This window comes from Sycon ciliatum, chromosome 6 (assembly GCF_964019385.1).
Source record: "Sycon ciliatum chromosome 6, ocSycCili1.1, whole genome shotgun sequence".
Classification (NCBI taxonomy): domain Eukaryota; kingdom Metazoa; phylum Porifera; class Calcarea; order Leucosolenida; family Sycettidae; genus Sycon; species Sycon ciliatum.
The window spans coordinates 28,174,099-28,194,137 of NC_088648.1; the positions used below are offsets into that span (position 1 = coordinate 28,174,099).

The 20,039-nt window shown below is 48.1% G+C and overlaps 1 long non-coding RNA gene across 1 annotated transcript; it reads left to right on the forward strand.

Annotated features, from left to right (window-relative positions):
* Window positions 1-611: 611 nt before the first annotated feature.
* On the forward strand, window positions 612-15,576 carry LOC135818931 (uncharacterized). Its single transcript, XR_010553825.1, has 3 exons — window positions 612-750; window positions 5,835-5,937; window positions 15,304-15,576. It is a non-coding gene; the product is annotated as an uncharacterized LOC135818931 (long non-coding RNA).
* Window positions 15,577-20,039: the final 4,463 nt, after the last annotated feature.

Genomic DNA, 20,039 nt, shown 5'->3' on the forward strand with positions numbered 1-20,039 from the left:
ATCAATAAACTTCCCTTTTATACTGTAGCTGTTCTTATGGCTTTTGCAACGTGCATCTAAGGTACAATAGCCACTGCACTATTCTGTCTGTGCGGAATGTTCACTGCAGTGCAACCGTGAACCAGACACGAGATCGTTCGATATCCGCCCGAATGCGACAAACTAGACACAGGTATCGCGGCCTCCTTGGCACCTTGACCTGTCAGTCTGCATTGATAATGGACAGATGGCACGCGGTCTGTCACTCTGGTGAAGGTACTCTGGTCTGGAGATTTGCTGCCACGGAGTGCTGTAAGCGGCCGGTAATGCATCACAGTGCCAGTGAATCTGAATATACGCATTCTGAGTAAGATTGGTAAACACAGGCAGGAAGGGGATATCTTTGAGTACCGGTTTTATTCACATAAATCACAGATCCGATAAAGGCACACTGCGCGCATACCTCGAAAAACACAAAATGAGAGTCTCTAGTGAAGGTACATGCGCTTCACATGCTTTATTGGAAGTAAGGATAAAAATCATTCAACAAATAAACAAGAACGCGGCAAAGTATACATGACATCAAACAGGAAAGGCCTCTAAAAGGACAAGTCTCATATAAATGCATTGAAAATAAAGGACGCGTGCAAGGACTAGAAAAACACAGTAGCACGTTTGCTAAGATTGCTGATACATAAAGGCAGTGATAAGTGTTTGCACCAAGAGGAGCACGTCCGTGTCGGAGGATTCGGGGCATCTTCCACTTCAGCGGTAAGGAACAGGCAGGCAAAATTCGTTCCACACATTGTGTGTTCTTTGGTTGCTTCCCGACCTGGCCATAAAATCCATTCATTGCAAGTATACGGTATTTCATCGCACAACAAAAACTATTGTAATAATCTAGAATGGAGGTTGGGAACCGTGGTGTGCATTTGAAAGCACTGGTTTATTTAATGTTTTCAGCTACCGTGTAGTGATTGTTGTAACTGCCCGAACAATATGTTTGGTTGGATCCCCTGAAACGAATACTTTCCCTATTGATAGCTTGATGATTTCCTACGACTCTCAACCAGTCATATCATGAGCCATGACTGTGCTTGATGAACAACAAGTACAATGACGGCGAGGGGGGGGGGGAGGGGAGGAGGGGGAGGGGCTGGTTGATACATTATTCCAACACGAAGAGATGATGCAATCCCAATATCCCTATCCTCATCATGTGGTGAAGCATAGTTATAACTAACGACATTTATTTCTAATGTTAGTGTAGATCGATCTGCCTCACTCCAAACGTTTATTGCTGTGGCTGTCCCTGCAGCTGTTTGTTAGCGGGTGAAGCGTGTGTGTGCGTCTGTCGGTCTGTGCCTCGTGAGGCTCTGTGGCAGACATTTCTTCGGCTCGGTATACCGCTCAGGATGTGGCTCTAGTGCAGTCGCTCCACATGGACATGTCGGCGTCTGTTCGTGTTGCTGGTAGTTGTACCGATCCGATCTCTGCACAAAATGGTTTCCGGCAGGGGCGTGTCATCTCTCCTATGCTGTTGAACCTATATTTCGGATTGGTGATGGAGCGGGGGTCTGAAGTCAGGGAGCGCGGCATTGAGTCTGGAGTAGATTTCAGCTTTTTGATTGATGGGCAGTTGTTTCCCCATGCATCTGGGCGACGTCGAAAGTCTCAGACTGGTTATGTTGATGATTTTCAATTTTCCGATGACGCCGTCCTACTCGCAAAAACTCGTGTGGGCTTCAGACTCGTAGTCACGGATTGTTCCGATCTGGCAGTTGGCAATGAAGAGGTCGAAGTTGTTACCTCCTTCCTCAATCATGTTGATGTCCAAAGCTGCCTTGCGAAGGGTACCAGGGCCTTTGACTGTCTTCGGCGGATTTTGCATGACCAGAGCCTGAACCCGCCTACGCGACGGCATTTGTACGTGGTATGTGTTCTCACCACGGTTTTGTGGCTCGGAATGCTGGACCCCATTGAAGTCGGATTAGGACAAGCTAGACAGGTTCCATCACGCCAACCTACGGTCCATCTTTGGCATTTCGCGTGGTCGCCAGTGGAAGCAACACATCACATCGGAGTAACTACGTGCATAGTGGGATGACCTTACTCCACTTTCGTGCATGGTACAGCGAAAACGCTTGGAGTGGGTTACACACCCAACTCAGCTTGATGACAATCAGTTACCCACGCAGTTGCTCTTCGCTCATACCCCACGAACCCGTCCGTTTTCCGGCCCTCCACCATCGGTGGAAGAACGCTGTCCAGGCTGATCTGACTGTGGTCGGTGTCGGCAATTGGTTCGCATCGGCCGACGATCGCGGAGAGTGACGTGATTATCGTGTTGGAAGCAGCGGGGTTTAAGGAGCCTGCCCCGAAGACGAATATGCGCCACGTTTTCGGCCGCCTATTTCGTGGTTGCTGTGTCATGGCCCGGCACAAGTGCACACCAGTTCGGCAGCTCCCCGTAACACAACAGCCTTGTAAGGTTCTAAGTTATAGGAATAACATAAGGAGGGGAAGTAAAGGTGAGCGCAACCAAGATAACAACGAGCTTAAAATCTCAGCTGTGAAGGCGGATGTTCATGCATGTAGATGACCTTATGTTATTTCTAAAGTGGGAAGGCGTTAGGAGTGCGCATACCAGATGTGCTAAAGGTGTTATCTAGTTAGTTGTAGAACGTCAGTACCGTCGGTCAGTGTAGTGGAATTGTTATCGCATGAGCTGATTGTTTAGTAACTAGTGGTGTTAGTGGACACTAGGGCGTAATTTGTAATTCCTTGGTCCATTTTCTTACTCATCAATTCCATAAGATGAATGATTATAAGAGAGGGTTTGCTCCCCACACTGGAGCTCCCGCTATTCCGCCGACTTTACTTGACACTTAACTGACTCACGACTGCCATCCAGAGCACACGAGAAGTCCATCGAACCTTCGACTCAGCAAACCTGCAAGAAAGCACCACTTCCTGCTCAATACACAGGGTTTCGGGGAATTCACCCTTCATCAGTTGTGCTTGAGTAGGCTGAGGAAGATTGTGCCTGAAGAGCACCACTTATATAGTGCTCTCCAGGCACAAACATCACCAGGGATACAAACTTACAGAGACGCTCCGTTTCCAGCGCGACAAACACCTCGTGAACACCAGATAGCAGGGAGTGGTGCTTTCTTGCAGGTTAACCGAGTCGAAGGTTCGATGCACTTCTCGTGTGCTCTGGATGGCAGTCTTGAGTCAGTCAAGTGTCAAGTAAAGTCGGCGGAATAGCGCGAGCTCCAGTGTGGGGAGCAAACCCTTTCTTACAAATCATCGCCGAAGTCGCAACCACTACTTCGTACTGTTGTGCCCAGCGCGGGCTTGCGACTAGTTGGTTTGGAGGTGACAGCGTTGCGAATGACTGGGGATCCTCAACGTCTGTTCTCACCGTCCAGGAGCGACACTGACTCACGCTGCTATCTGGTGTTCACGAGGTGTTTGTCGCGCTGGAAACGGAGCGTCTCTGTATGTTTGTATCCCTGATGATGTTTGTGCCTCGAGAGCACTATATAAGTGGTGCTCTTCAGGCACAATCTTCCTCAGCCTACTCAAGCTAAACTGATGAGGGTGAATTTCCCGAAACACTGTGTATTGAGCAAGGAGTGGTGCTTTCTTGCAGGTTTTCTGAGTTGAAGGTTTGATGGACTTCTCGTGTGCTCTGGATGGCAGTCGTGAGTCAGTCAAGTGTCAAGTAAAGTCGGCGGAATAGCGCAAGCTCCAGTGTGGGGAGCAAACACTTTCTCAAAAATCATCGCCGAAGTCGCAATCATTACTTCGTAATGAATAATTATAGTAATGAGTTACAGAAGAAACGCTTTTCGTCCCTCTCAAGTGTGAGTAGTAATGATTATACAGACTCAATAAGATCACTGCAGGTTCACTGGATGCCATAAGTGGTTGCACATCGCCATACAAAGACAGTATATCCCAACTATCACCTGCTCACGCCGCACCATTTTGGATTTCGTAATGGCCTCCGAATATCGGACGCTTTGCAAGGTCTTCAAAATGCATCGCCAACCCCCGTGAGCTGTGGAGGTTCGGCTCTTATCCTTGCTATGGACATCGCAGGAGAGTTTGAACGTGTCTCACATGGCATCCTCTACAAGGTGTTTAGTCTAGGCATCGATGGTCCGCTTTAGAGGTGGTTGGTCTCGTATCTGGACCCCCATTCTCTACAGTGCCTCGTTGGAGGGCGGACGTCGTCTACGTATATAATCTGCGCTGGAATCCCCAGGGCAGCATTCTTGGCCCAACGGTTTTGCTGTCGTACTGTAACGCCAGATGTTCTCGCTGACGGAGCCAGCTTCGAGACCTATGCTGATGACATAGCTTTGTACAGCTTAGTCATGTCCCAGCAGACCCTTGAAGTCGCTTCACAGTCACTGGAGGTGTCCGTTGGCCGACTTCACGAGTGGGGCCGTAAATGGAAGAGGTTTTTCAATCGACAAAATCCCAGGCCATAACAGCCACCCTCAGACTCCTGCTTACTCATATTGGATGGTACACTGGTACCCTAGACAACCAGCATAACCATTCTTAGTGTTCATGAAGGTGAGTGCCAAGTTGACCTTTGGCGATCCCTTACGCACCTGTGCACGCCAACCTCTTGGGGTCCTAAACAGAGCCGCCCATATCGTACATCCTCACAACCGCCAGCCGGACTACCGTATAAAAGGCATTCGTACGACCAATCATGGAGTACGCGCCTCTTCTGTGGATGGGAGCTGTGCATGGTCACCTTCAGCGTCTGGAAAATGTTACACGCCGCGGACTAGGGGTGAATCAAGTATTAGAACAATCGACTAAGTTCGCCCTAATGGGAGAATTCGATTCGCTACTTCAAGGTGTCGAACGATCGTCGATGCATGCGCAGTCGGGTACTTGTACTTCAAAATGACATTGTACATGTATTGCGCAGAGCTCAGCCAGCCACCCTCGACCCCAGGTCCCTGTTACAGATTACAGTAGCTATTCAAAGAAGAAAGTTACTGCAGATTTTCCACTACTGTGACTAGCATGACGAGTTCGTCAGAATGATTCGTTCGCCTCTATTGAGATTTGTTTCAGGCCTACTATTTTGTCAGTTTTGGGATAATGTGTAAGTACCAGGCATGAAAGACCAAATGAATGATTAACTTTAATGTTTGCACGATAACTTTTGCTCTAAACTGTTCAGGAGCTTGCTACCTGTGTACAAACACCAGTATTATGTATAGAGCAAGCACCCCTGCAAAGACGGTCAATTATGTACCATGACTGCTTTTTTTCAACCTGAATATTCAGTCTTTCACACTTTGGCCGAATTCACGCAAAACAGAACTGTTACGCTCTACATTCAGGTTAAGAAATCAGGTGGAACTAGTGTTCTTAAGCCCTTGTTCTCAATCGGGCAGTTTTAGCCTGGTTTGAATTCGACCCAACAAGTCCGCTTGCATTGTATTCATTTGGCTTCTTCAGCAGAAACACATCTCACTGTAGACCTGTGGACCGACAACTCGACAAACCATAATGTGAACACATATAATTCTTTCTCTTTCCTTCATACTTCCTTTAAATTTTATCGGGTGCGTGCAGAGCGTGACGATGTTGAGACCAGTTGGTCGACGAAGCGCCTGGCCCAAATGGCTTTTATTAAACAAAATAGCCTCTAACCCAGGCACCTGCTCTCTCCGTGTTTTTCCTACGTTTCTCGTATAGCAGAACCTCCTTTTTTCTTTGCATTGTCTTTGTACAGCAGCCGAGCTACTAAATTAATCAGTGCATATTTTGATTTGAATCGACTTGCTTGTTCTGCCATTCTGCTTGTACTCCAGTCCAGGAAGAAGTGGTACGCCATGGGTCACCTTGGGAGCTACGTTTTTGCTTTGCTGTTGATCAGTGCAAGCTGGCTGGCGTTAGATGCCCAGTCATATGTGTGTAAGTGTGAATCCATTGTTTCAGAGGTTTTGCACGTTTTTCACACTGTAACTGATGATACATAAATGAACGTCGAACGTCGAACGTCGAACGTCGAGTGTTTTAGCTTTACAGAAGTCTACCGTTTTTCAGTTATTATAAATATATTCTGGACTGTAAAAAAAAAGAAGAAAAAAAACATGAGAACGAGTTATGCAGCAACTATCCACGACGGTAAAAATTCTGGACAATACATGTATAAAAGAAAGTAGTTAATTGATCTTTTTTCTTGAAATTCCTTGAAATTTGTTTATGTATATCTAATATTGACTGAGTACGACGTCAATATAGGAAATAAAAGCCGAGTAAAAGACCGAGGCGAGGCCGAGTAAAAGACCAAGGCGAAGTCGAGGTCTTTTACGAGGTTTTTATTTCCTATACTAACCAAGTACGAAGTCAATATTAGATTTATCGCGACAAACAGTCCGTTTTCAAATTCCAGAACGATAACCTCACGAATCCCGGTTTATGATTGCACAACCGTTGCACCACCACCTACTCATGCAGTGACAATGCTGCACAAGGCACCGTTCAACTGTGCAGCCCCTAAGCAGTCAAATATAAGCTGTCAATATAGCCCTAAGGAGTGAAATATGCAGGAATATTTGACTGCTTAGGTATGGCAAAAATCTATGTGAGTCTATGTGAGTCAATACTAAGGGAGTGATAAAATACATTATTACAAGAGAGAGATTGGAAGGTTTTTTTTTTTTTTTTTTATGAAAGTGCACATGCCTACATATAGAATGGAAGAGAAAAACAACAACAACATCAAGAGAACATAGGGGACTACAATGGGCGTGTAGGTGCTATTGAGCTGTGCCGGTGAGGTGAAGTGTGCTCCCCCGACCAATGGTCTCGGGATCAAGGCGCACATCACGCACCATGGGGGAAAGGGAGAGAAGAAAGACTGTGTGTGAAGAGTGAGAACCTGAGAGCCAGACAATGATGGAGAGAGAGAGAGAGAGAGAGAGAGAGAGAGAGAGAGAGAGAGAGAAAGAAAGAGAGAGAGAGAGACAGAGAGACAGAGAGAGACAGAGAGAGAGACAGAGAGACAGAGAGAGAGAGAGAGAGAGACAGAGAGAGAGAGAGAGAGAGAGAGAGAGAGAGAGAGAGAGAGAGAGAGAGAGAGAGAGAGAGAGAGAGAGAGAGAGAGAGAGAGAGAGAGAGTGAGAGAGAGAGAGAGAGAGAGATAGAGAGAGACAGAGGAGAGGAAGAGAGGGGGGGGGGGGGCGGGTGAGTGAGGGTGAGTGAGTGAGTGCCAGGTTGGTTCAGGAAACTATGGCAATGGACCAGCAGCTGCGTTGCTTTCAGTGGGGGGGAGGGGGCAATACGGAGAAGTTAGATCGGAGCTGCTGCCACGCAGAGTAGTGTGCAGGCACTGGATCAGCGAGAAAGGAGCCACGAAAAGCAGTAAAAAGGAAAGAAGAGAAGAAATAAACATTAATGCAAACACATTCTGCACTGAGGTGATTCGAGAGGTCTAGGGAGCAAGGTACAGTTCAGTGGGGTGAAAACAAGGTGATCGTTGTGGGACTGGAGAATGGAACATCGTCAAATTTAGCCATGGAATGCTGTCGCCCACAGCCAATCTTGGCGTATCGGGTGCTGACAAATGCGAGACTTGAATGCCTGCATTCCCTTCGATGCCGGAGGTTCCGGGATGGCTTGCTCAGGAATGTCGTTCCATGCCGCAATGAGGGTGTAGGGGAATGATCTCAGTAGGTAGTTCGGTGCTGTCCGAGCAAGTGGCCATTGCAACTGGAAAGGGTGGCGAGAAGCTAGTTGTCGGCGGGTTCTTGGAGTAGGTGCATGCGCCGACGGTGGCGGGAGGAGGGCTGTCAGCTGGGGTGGACCCTTAATGTAGTGCAACTTGTACACATATGCAAGCCCTGAGACTGCCCTCCTGAGCTGCAGGCTCTGAAGGATCGTGCCAGGTCCGATGATGCGCATTGCCTTCTCCTGCACCCTGTCATAGCGTGCCAGGTGGGATTGGGCTGCACACATGGTGGCTAGGGGAGCGTACTCCAGGATGGGCCGAATGAACCCCTTATACACGGCAAGGCGGCCCTCATGACCCAGAAGCCAAGCGGCACGGCGCAAGAATCCCAGGCGCTGGCTGGCCTTGACAGCGACAGCATGAATATGGCGCTGGAACCCAAGCTTAGAGTCGAACGTAACTCCAAGCAGCTTTAGGTGGTCCGAGTCCGGAATAATCTCGCCGGCAAAAGTGGTTGGTGGAAAGTCAGGGCGCTTTCGAGCATTGCACAAAATCAGGCGCTGGCTCTTGGTGGGCTCGAACTGGATCCGCCATTGCTGGCCCCATGGGGCAAGATTGCTGAGGGTTGTCTGTAAGGATGCTGCCTTCTCCTGGAGGTTGTCGTTTGGTCTGATCAGACTGTACACGGTAGTGTCATCGGCGAAAGAGCTGAGCTTTACTCCATGCGAGAGGCATTGGTCGATATCGGCAGCAAACAATATGAAGAGTGTGGGGCCCAGGACGCTGCCCTGGGGCACTCCGGCAGTGATCGGGTACTTCTTGGAAGCGTGGCCTCCAGTTACCACCTTTAGGCAGCGGTTACTCAGGTAGTCGCGTAGCCAAGAGAGAAGAGGTCCGCCGATGCCTACTCGCTCTGCTTTGTTGAGGAGGCCGACGTGAGAGACGCGGTCAAACGCACCGGCAATATCAATTGCTACTACTGGGACACAGCCTCCCTCAGCTACAACCTGCACCCATTCGCTCTGGAGTACTGTGAGGAGGTCAGCTGTGCCACAGCCACGTCTAAAACCAAACTGGCTGTCAGGCAGCAGGTCGTTGCGCTTTGTTACAACTCTGAGTTTCACGTATTACTACCATCATCAGGCAAATTGCAATCATGTTAGCATGTTCTTATTTGTTCTTGAGTACGACAATGATTTCTAAAGAGTGTTGCACGAAAACATGTTCGAATCATCTTTTTTTCCATCACATTTTCTCCTTACATGTATTTAATACATGTATTTATCATTACCTTTAAGATCGTTTTCCGCATCGTCTCCATCCCTTAACATTGTTCAATAAAGCAACCCAAATGTCACTTTGCCTCGTCCTCCTTATTGCATTATTAAAACTGTTGTCTCCATGTCGAATATTTAAATAACACAGTTGCGCGCGATGGAACATTAATATTGTGCAACACTAATGTTAGGTCCGCTGCTGTCTCTTGATGAATCTTTCCGTTGTTCTAGTTAAGTATCATTAGTTGCAGAGCCACGCTCTCCATGCCGGTTTGTCCCTTGCCCACTCAGTCACCAGGTCCAGATCACGCACAGTGGTGAAAGTCATTCCGGCCTCTCTCTTGTCAACGCCTTTCTTGGGCGCCGTGGACGACCTCCGAAGTCTTGGGTCAAGTAGATGTTCATGGCTTTGCGGGCGGGCATGTCAGGGGACATTCTCAGGATGTGTCCTCTCTTTTTCTCCTGCTTTGCCCTTTTATCAGGGTCCTCGTGCGCTTATCTATTCGATCCCTAACTCACATTTTTAACTACAAGGTTTTGTTTTTTGTTTTCCGTTGCCTACATGATCTTGCAAGTCCTCTTTTCTGCACCTACTTTCAGTTGATGGCTAACACAGGCCAAGCATCCCGGGATGATCGCCGAATTACTCGAGGACAGGAGCAGCGGCTACTGCAAGTGCCTTTCCTTCCTGGACCTTCCGGTCGTCAGTCATTGACATTTGTGGGAAGCACTCTTTGGAATGCCCTTCCCAGCGATATTCGCCTCCACAGTGCGGCGGTTGCCTGTAAACTGGCTCTGAACAGAATTAATTGTAATTTGTAACCACCTTGCTCGGCATCCCTACACATTACTGCATGTTTTCTCGGTGTTTTCTTCACTGCATGCTTACACATACACACACCCATTTGAATTATATACAAACTTTGTGCTTAGGAATTATCATGTTATGATCCTTTTTAATATTTCCTTCTCTCATAATATTATATTCGTTCTTAGCAGAAACCGGAGGTTTTTCCTCTGGTGAGAAGGCAGAATTGCCTGTGCTCTAAACGAATTCAAATAAAAGAAAGAAGAAAAAAAGGGTGGATATTGGACAGGTTTCACAACGTTCGCACAGGCGTTCATCGCTGATTTGGTCTTGTAGCTTGATAACCAGGACATGTCGAAGTGGCTTTGTATGGAGTACGTCTTACTTGTGGAGGTTTCCCGCCGTCAATCCCCATGCCTGACAGTTGTATAGGAGACTAGGAAGGACAATGACATTATGCAGACATAATCTTCTCGGCTCTGAGATCTGCTCTCTCCTCAGCCACATCGTATACATCAGTCTGAAGGATATGGACACCTGACTCATTCGTCTGCCACAGTCCTCCTCCTCCCCAATCAATGATCCAAGTTTCTTCGAGGTCTCCTAATGGTGTGAGGAAATGTTATAACGAGCGCGACTTTGAAGATTTGACCAATCAGGCTATATTGAGCGAGAACCCGAATCCACGGCGGGGCAATTGGCTTGTGGCAATCTAGAGAAATTAAGACTAGCTTCATCCGAAGATCAAAAGCTTCTCCACAGGGACTAAGTAGGATGGAATTACTTGGTTTTGGAGAGGAAGCAATACCGGCGTCGCTATCAAAATTAGCAGATGGAGCATACGTATTTAAAAAGAAGTGCAGAACACAACATAGCCTTTTGTGTTTCACGTTAGAAATCAAAGATCCGAACATGCCTTTTATCCTAATATTAATTAAGCCATTAATAACATCTAATTAAATGCAGCTCAAATGTTTTCGTGACTGTAGACATTACAGACTCATCTTCTGATACAAACATGAGCAGCCGTGTACCTCACACTGGGCTAAAAATATGACTAGAATTTAGTACCCAACGTGAGATGGGGTCGGCAGAAAGAATGGCTGATGCTTGTGGAAAAATGTGCTGCGCTTGCGTAGTTGTTCTTACTGCGATACGTTCTAACAATAATGAGATGCCTTTTGTCGGCTTTTCTGCCTGGATTTCGTTGACAGATGCGTTAAGCCCATGGATCCTTCCATGAGTGACATGCGAACTGTAACTAATATTATATTATTATTATTAGTGTTTGGCAGGCTGGCGTCTGGAACAGTGTATGAGCCTAAGGTCTATTAGCACATTAGAACTTGCGGTAATGTAGGTTCACACATTAAACAAACCACCGGTTCACACGCGCTCCAGCGGCCTTCAAAGAGCCCGCAACTCCTAGGTGATTCATTGATGCAAGTAAAGAACACACTTATATGCAACCAAGAACTCATCTGAACTCGCCAGCCGACCAGTCATATACGGCTGCAGCGCACATTGGAGTTGGAAACTGGAACGCATACATCATACTTCGCGCTGGCCACTTCACTGGGCCAGATGCCAAGGTGGATGTGGCCTCTGCCTGCAATGCCAAGGCCACCACCCACAAACGGCTTGCACTGCCTCCTCCGCGAGCAAACAGCCCAGCACATCAGGGCCACCCGTCAAACGGTCAGGCAAGTATATCACCTGTTACGGGCCCCGACCCAAGCATGGCGGGACACCATGCCACTAGCCCTGCTTCCGTTAATCAGGCATGTACAGACAGTAGTAACTCACAGTTTCCCCCGCTCGCCTTCCCTGCTCTTAATATCGGTATGCCATGTCTTCACACACCCATTGATGTTGTCCGCTTTACTAGACTGCTCACTGATCATCCAGACAAGGCATTCTTCTCCCGCATGAGCAGGGGCTTACAATAAAGATTCGGCATAGGCTTCTCTGGTCGCCGTCAGTCAGCCCCAATATCTGAGTATCTAGCAACATCCTGCGGCCCTTTTTCCACCTCTCGATTTCCATCCTTCCAGTGCTCGGACATGGGTGTGGCGCCAAAAATAATGCTAAACTACGCATTAGCCACCTTATCGGCTCCCGTCGGCAATAGTGTTAAAGATGGCATCGACCCGCCCGCGTTTAGCTTGTCATATATCTGGATAGACGATGCAGTGCAAACCATCATGGCCTACGGGCAGGGTGCATTCCGGCTCGTCCCTGTGCACATATCCGACTGGTCTCTACTAGGCATTCAGTGGCAAGGGAAATGTTACTTGACCGAGTGCTGCCGTTCGGCCTATGCTCCAGCCAGTTTCTCCTCCGACCCGGTTGGAAGGGCCATTGAGTGCATTACTACTAAATGTTCCATCCCTCATCTCCTTCACCATCTAGACTGTCAGCCCTCCTCAGCGAAGCCTTGCTATCCATGCAAAGGACGTCATCCTGCAAGCGTTCAAATACCTATCAATCCCACTAGCCGAGGAGAGGCTCGAGGGCCCGTCCACATCCCTGGTCTTCCACAGAATTCTGCTGGACGCGGTGCGCATGGAAGCCCCCCCCCCTTCCCCGACGACAAACTGGCGGCCTTCCGCGACCTCCTCTGCGAGATGTAACGCTGCACCCAGAAAACGCAACGCAACTCGACCACTTCCTAGGGAAACTCTTCTTTGCGCGTAGCGTCGTCGCACCATGCAGAACATCTTCAAGCGTATGGGTTATCAACAAGAGGTTTAGCCGCGCCAAGTCTTATTTACGGATCACTCTTACAGGCGAAGCCAGGAAAGACATCCGTTAGTGGCAGCTTCAGACCCAGCATTGGAACGGGAAGTCATTCCTTCTCTACAACAGCAGTACATCGTCGGCCGACCTTCGACTCTACACAGACGCTAGCGGCACTCTAGGATTGGACGCAGTCTACGGCACTGAGCAGTGCTAGATTCAGGACATATGGACAAAGGAGCAAGAAGGAGAAAGCATGGGATGCAAAGAGCTCTACGCCCTGGCGATGACTTGCAGTACTTGGGGCCATCTGCGGTCCCAGCAACGTATCCTAATTCAGTGCCTGAAGTCAATCTGCAACAATTCACCAGGCATGATGTCACTGCCACTTCCATTGTTATTCGGTTGTGCAACGGACAGCTTCACCAGTACAGCCAAATATCTACCTGGGCGTCTGAATTCGATGCTCTGACTCGTTTCGACCTGTAGGCATTCCAGCAGCTGGGGCCATCGGCACAGCAAACCCAGGACACTGCAATCCGCATCCCGCTCTTTGACTGATACGGGAGGTCGTCGACCTAGCAGCCATGGCAGTCGTCCCGACAACGAGGCGCACCTACACCACGGGCAAAAGGAAACGTACGCAATTATGTGCGTTGCAGAGATGGATGATGCTCAGCTGCTTCTCAGCACACCTCAAGCAATAGGTTCGACCAAAGACAATTCATCTCTACGTGGCCGCATTACGCAACATGCATCTCGAAGCCGAACTCCGAGATCCAACAATGAACGTGCTGCTGCTCCCACGTGTTATGCGAAGCATCAAGAGGACGGCGACTGACCCAGCAAGGCAGCAACCCAGCATACGCGCCTCCCAATCACCATTGATTTGCTGCAGAAGCTCCCTCAACCACGGGCACGTTCGAATTGTCACTCTTTGACTTTCGTTTTTCAGAAGAGGTGGCCTTATTGGCGTCTTCAGAAAAAACGAAACTCCTCGAAACTCCACAACCTCATCGGATGGGAGAGGTAGATTACTTCCCAAGAGTTTGGAATAGCCACCTCACGTGGTACGTGGAGATGGTCGATCTGATCGAGCGTCATCATCGCCATGACAATTCCACTGAAAAACTTTAAAATGATAGAAACCGTTCTAATAGGACACTACAACTAATCTCTTTTAAACATTTGTTCGAACAGTTGATGAAGACAATTCAAACGCGCACTAACTCAGGCTGGACCAACGGCGTCACCAGCAAGACAAGTGCATGCTCAAGGCGGCAAGGGTGCTCGCCTTCTTCGGATTTCTCCGATGCGCTGAATTCTCTGCACTTCCGGCCGGGTTTGACCCTGCCACTCATGCCACGCTCTAGGATGTAACTCAAGAACGCACATATATCCGCTTCCACATCAAGTAATCGAAGATGGACCAATTCCGTCAGGGCCATGCAGTGATAATCGCCAGCACCACTTCACAACCTTGCCCGGTTGCCACCCTCAAGGCATATTTTGCAGTCTGTCCGTCTGACGCACTCTTAACGGCTATAAAGCAAAAAAAAACATTGTATGTATGGAGCCTAAAACGCCAGAGCAAGACCTACGAGATTGGAACGGGCCCAAGCGTAGACCAATGTCACCAAACGTTGCAACGTATATGTCGCGGAGAAACACAACATTAGCATATGCGATCGCAGCACCTTCCTCAACAAGCTCGTGTCAAAGTCTATGCACGCTGCCAAGTTCCTGTTTGGCAAGTATGGAATCACGTGATTTTCAACCACATGGACCGCGACACACAATAGGGCTTGAAAGTGCTACGTCACAGCATAGCAACAATATCAAAAATTCAAAAAACTGGATCCACTTGGATCATGTTTGTTATGGATCCAAGCACATTTCAAGCAGTCTTACTCACAGCAAGGTGATGTAGCCAGTGAAACTGACTGGTTTGGCTACCGGCTGTTTGGGGTAACAACTGGCGGCGAAGTAAAAGGAACACCTGGATACGACATAAGCGGGTTGCTATGCACCCACATACTGAGACAATAGGGAAGTCACACCTTATTAGATCCAAAATAGAAATCTGATGTCAACTTACTACTCCCTGGCCGTTTTGCCGTCATCACTTACAAGCCCATTGCACCCGTTTGCAGCCTTTTTAGTTATGCTTGCCGTCGCGTCTTCATGGACATTCCATCTCATTTTAATTTTCCTCACCTTTTCTAAGCACCTTTAGCCAACACAGTGGGCGAAAATTTGCACCTTGCACCTGTTTGTTGGTACATTGAAGGGCAAATATCTCGCCTCCTTCAGCGTATTTGAAGCGCTTACCAAAATGTGCGGCATCTTGCACCTGCATGATTGTGATTGCATGCAAGCCACATTATCATTCTTTCACACAGTCTTGCTTGCTTTTCTAGCCTAAAAGCATAATTAATTTTATTTTCTCACGCACTGACTGTGGGAGTTTGGCACGTTTTCCCTATAGGACTTTTCACAACCCCCACCATGACCTCACACCGTTACGGGTTCCCTCCTATGCCACTGCATCAAATTAAAATACCATACTAGCTGTGCATCACTGTTATCAGTTGTCTGAAGATTGCCATCTGGCATGAAACTATTAGATACAACAAACCAGACGCGTGGTATTCTGTGACTCATGTGGTTGTGTGTTCATGTATTTGTGTGACCACCCCTCACGTACGTTGCGTTAGGCCCCCAATAGGTTAAACAGGTGTTTGAACATGGCCATTTTGTATGTTCTTCATTGCATTGGGCAGATCATTTCAACTGCAATAATCCGCAAGGTCTCTACTACATCAGCAACCCAGTTTGGACCTCGACAGCGTCATGTACTGGGACAAATCTTCTTTTACCAGATTCAGAAGCAAGTTCAACCTGCGTGCAGAATTACATTGCTCATATTAACTCTCAACTCGGTACCATGAGTACAGTATATACAGATTTGAATGGAGCAGTGTCATGCTACCCAAGGGTGGATCCATGCCCTTCCACAGGAACGATTGTCATGTGCCGCAATACCATACCTTCCGCTAGCAATGGTAAGTCATAAATTCCAACCTCCAACCCCTTCAAAAGGGGGAATGGAACATTTTCTAATTTCTAAACTGCGGGAAGCATGGATGCAGCAAATGGGAATTTCCGGTCGTTGACCACTTTGGTGGGTTAGATCTACTCACCTCCCACTGCTTTAGGAGCTGCATGTGCGCCTTGATCTTTGAACGGTGGTGATGTCGCGTGAGACTCGACCTCTGCCCGAGTCTCACGCGAATAGTATTTTTAAAACTGATTAGATGTGCACTGTTTGTGGAGTGTGCCATAGACTGGCAGTGTAAATTTAATCCTTACCAGTGTGATACACACAACCCGCCTCGAAAAGAGCTGTTTCAGGATAATTCCGGTTTCAATATACACATTGCAGAGTCCACACATTCTCCACTAACTAGGGAGGATGATTTCTTAAAACTTCTGTTGTAACCGTACCTGCAAACGGCCGCATAAACCATGTTTGGTCAGAGTATTTGAGATTTCTCTCTTTCAGCAGGGTTTATGAGCGTACCGGGTGAATGCTATTTACTTTATTCTTCTGCAGCTTCCACCAACCCGCGATGTTCTGAAAATCTACAGATCTCAAATGGCAAAGTACTCTACCCATCAGGAAACGTTTTCCCATCACAATCATTGGACACATGCAATCAAGGATACTACATCAGTGGCTTTAGACTTGCAGAGTGCAGCCCAGGGGGCACCTGGAGGAGCCGTGTGGCCACTTGTACAGGTATGGTCCAGCTATATCTTGCCTTTATGCTGTACAGAGAAGATATTTCTATCTACCGTGTCATCCGGAACACATGCATAAACTAGGCACATCCTGAATAGGCCGCCCGCTAAATTGGCCGAAACAGTGGTTTTGAAGGAATCGCCGATCTTTTCGGCGAATAGTTTTGTTTTTTCACGGCTGAGCGTAGCGAATGAGTGCGAAAAACGTATTTTTCCCTCGCAAATATTTTCATGCGTTTGCTCTTGTTCTGCGCAACTCCGTTGAACCTGCCATCGTGGTCTTTGTTTTTCCTCGTGGTAGTTGAAGTTTTCAAGTGCTCCAGTTTTTAGTTTCCACTCGCAACCACACAACACAACAACTCATCTATTTTATTTTTCATAGTAGATCTACAGTGTACTAGTCCTTAGTAGTAGAGAAAGAAACGACAGTGCCGTGCACCGTCTATTATCAATCGGTCCAGCCTACGAAAGGTGTACATCGCCTGATTGGGCCTGCAAACTGATGTACCAGAAGTTTTTGGGAGCTGCTGATCGATTTGCGAAAGGCATAAACAGCTAAAACTAGCTGAGCGTAATCCGCCACACACCAGCAAGTTGCGTACAAGGCGGAGCAGAGTCACCATTGACGGCTATACAAATCATTGCGTTTCGGACGACCAGCAAATATTGTGGGAGTAAAAATCAATGTAGTTGAAAAAACAATTGGTCACTCAGCACCGACATGTCGAGTCAACACCTACCTGTACCGCAACCATACTGCTCAACGGCTTCAAGGAGTTCTTGAAAGTTTTCCGTGGGCGCAGTGATGAGATCGAGAGGCTACGGAGTCGGGGATGAGCGCTGTCGATCACAACATCATGTCCCAAATGGTGGCGAAGCTCCTGGCAGAGACACACTGAAAGTGCTGGCAGTGGTGACACTGCAGTCATACTGAAGTAGCTGTCTCATATCGTGGCGAAGGGCAGCAAGGTCGTAGCTGTCTCTCGACAACACCAGCCGGAGTTCACTGAGACCGCCAGATTTCGGACAGCACATGGACTGGAGAAAAGATAAGTATTAGTACTTGAGATTGTGGATGTTTTCGATAATTTACCAAGTAGTTGACATGATCGAAAGGGGTGTACACGCCGTCGTATTCACGGGAACAAACAAACGCTCAGCCGTAGCGCCCTAGGCCCTACACAGGGTGCATGATCAATGTCACGGGACCATCAGAATGTTATGGATTTGCAGAGTGAGATACATGACTGTATCGTGTTTGTAGAGGCAACCATGAACAACAAGATTAGTTAGTTTGTTAGTCTGAGTACAAAAATCTGGCAGCAATTGCATGACAGTAAATGTTGTCAATCGTGCAAAATGCCAGTAGATTTTCGGCCAGGTGTAATCGGGGTGTAACAGATTTCGACATCTGCAGCCATCGGACACAAGGGGGAACAATTGGCCGGCAGGACGAGACAAATGTTTTTCTCACGGGTGGGGCCTACCAGACATGGTTCCGGAATAAATTCATGCAAAAGTTGACTACTTGCTGATTTCAAACTGGTTTTCCTGAGGTGCCCATCCACCTCACTCACGTCAGATTATTAGTAGTAGTATTCACACATTTCTACCGAATGAGCCCGCGGCTAAGCAGTTCAGATACAGGGATCCAGCATATGTTCTCTTAGCATAAAAGCAAGCAAAGAATAAGGAGTCAATGGGCAATGGAAACAGTTCCAAAGGGCAGCCAGGGATTGTATGAGTGCAAACAGGTATGACAAATAGTCATTGGCTATTGCAGCAGCGGACAGCACAACAGAGAATGTGACAGCAACCGCAGGGGGGGGGGGGGGGGGGGGGGCGTGCGATGTTGACCAAGGTTAGGAAGCAGTACTGTCCAGGTTTCCTTCATCCAGAGAGTACGACTAGGGTTCCCGAGCACGCTCAATATCAGTGTACGTTCTAGATGGAGCGACAACTAAAGCGACAGGTAGTGCATAGTCCTCACTCGGTCGTGGCAGTCTGCAATGCGCGAGGTGAGGTAACATGAACTCCATTGTTGTAACGCCAAACCAATTCATGGAAGCTAAGCCACCACTTTGATTGTGTAAAGTGTGCAAGACACCGCAGTCAGCTGCCAGGCCAAGTCAACTGGTTAAAGCTTTACGTATCTTGATATTTCCTGTACTTGCCGTCCTTATGTTTTCGGTGTTGAATCTTAACGAAGCATTGATTAATTTTTTCCTCTTGCTGTCCTCTGATGCTTTATAGCGCTTTCAGTACCAAGCCAGTACCTAGGCCGTGGAACAGACACCGGATCACCCACGGCTGGACATGATGCAAGCGATTGGGAACGGCCTTGTGTGATGTATAAATGAATAAGGTATGTGTCCCGGCATGCCATTATTAAAAATTTAGTGTGTACGTGAGTGATGATGGAGTGAGTAAGAAGCCCGATGGGCAGTGACGACACATGACTGCGTATGGCTTGATGCCATAATCACGGAGAAGCCCGATGGGCAGTGAGGATACCAGATTGTGTATGGCTTGACGCCATGATGAGGGAGAAGCCCCATGGGCATTGATGACGCGTGATTATGTATGCCTTGATGCCATGATGAGGGGGAGGGAGAAGCCCGATGGGCAGTGATGATTATGGCTTGGTGCCATGATAAGGGAGAAGCCCGATGGGCAGTGATGACACATGATTGTGTATGGCTTGATGCCATGATGAGTTGGAGGGAGAAGCCCAATGGGCAGTGATGAGTATGGCTTGGTGCCATGATGAGGGAGAAGCTCGATGGGCAGTGATGACACATAGTTGTGTATGGCTTGATGCCATGATGAGGGAGAAGCCCGATGGGCAGTGATGGCACATGGTTGTGTATGGCTTGATGTCATGATGAGAGAGAAGCCCGATGGGCAGTGATGACATATGATGGTGTATGACTTGATGAAAGATCATGTGGTTGTGAATGATTACAGAAAAAGAGAGAGAGAGGGCGCGCGCGTGCGCGCGACTGGACGAATGAGACTCCTGCACAGATGAGTCCAGTCTTTGATGTGGTTGAGCCTGTTGTGGCGAGACGACTGCATGGTTGCATTGCAACGACCATGCCACATACGCAATAGGGTGAGGTTTGACACGTAAACCTTGTCCCCTAACTGTCAGTTACCTAGAGGTATGTGTGTTTTTTATGTCTCGGTACCTGCTTTTAACCCAATTTTCGTTGTGGCACGTGGAGGAGTGTACGTGCGCGGGCAGTACGTGTGTGTACAGTGAGCGTGTGTACAGTGAGTGTGTGTGTACGGTGAGTGTGCGTAAGGGTGCATGTGTGTGCAGTAAGTGTGTGTAAGGGTGCGGACGTGTGCATTCGATATAGCATTCCTTCTCTTGCAGGAACTGAACGGACGTCCAGCCCAATCACGGAAGTACAGCACCTCACATTGACTTTACTGGCAGTACTACTCCATGATGTAGCACTCGCCACCTAGCAGGGGAACTTTCGGGCATTTCGCAGAGATTTTGTCTGCTCTGATTGCACTGCTGATCATGTGATCCTGGCTGATGTGTGCTCGCCCGGTTGCTGCCGGACCAAACCTGGCCAGCTGGTGGTCATCCCAGGGTAAGTCTGGCCGGGTCTCCATAATGTTCATAGTAACTAAACACTTGACCACAGATGGTGGTCACAGTGCCCCAGACTTTGGCACACTGGCACCAGGCGCCACACTG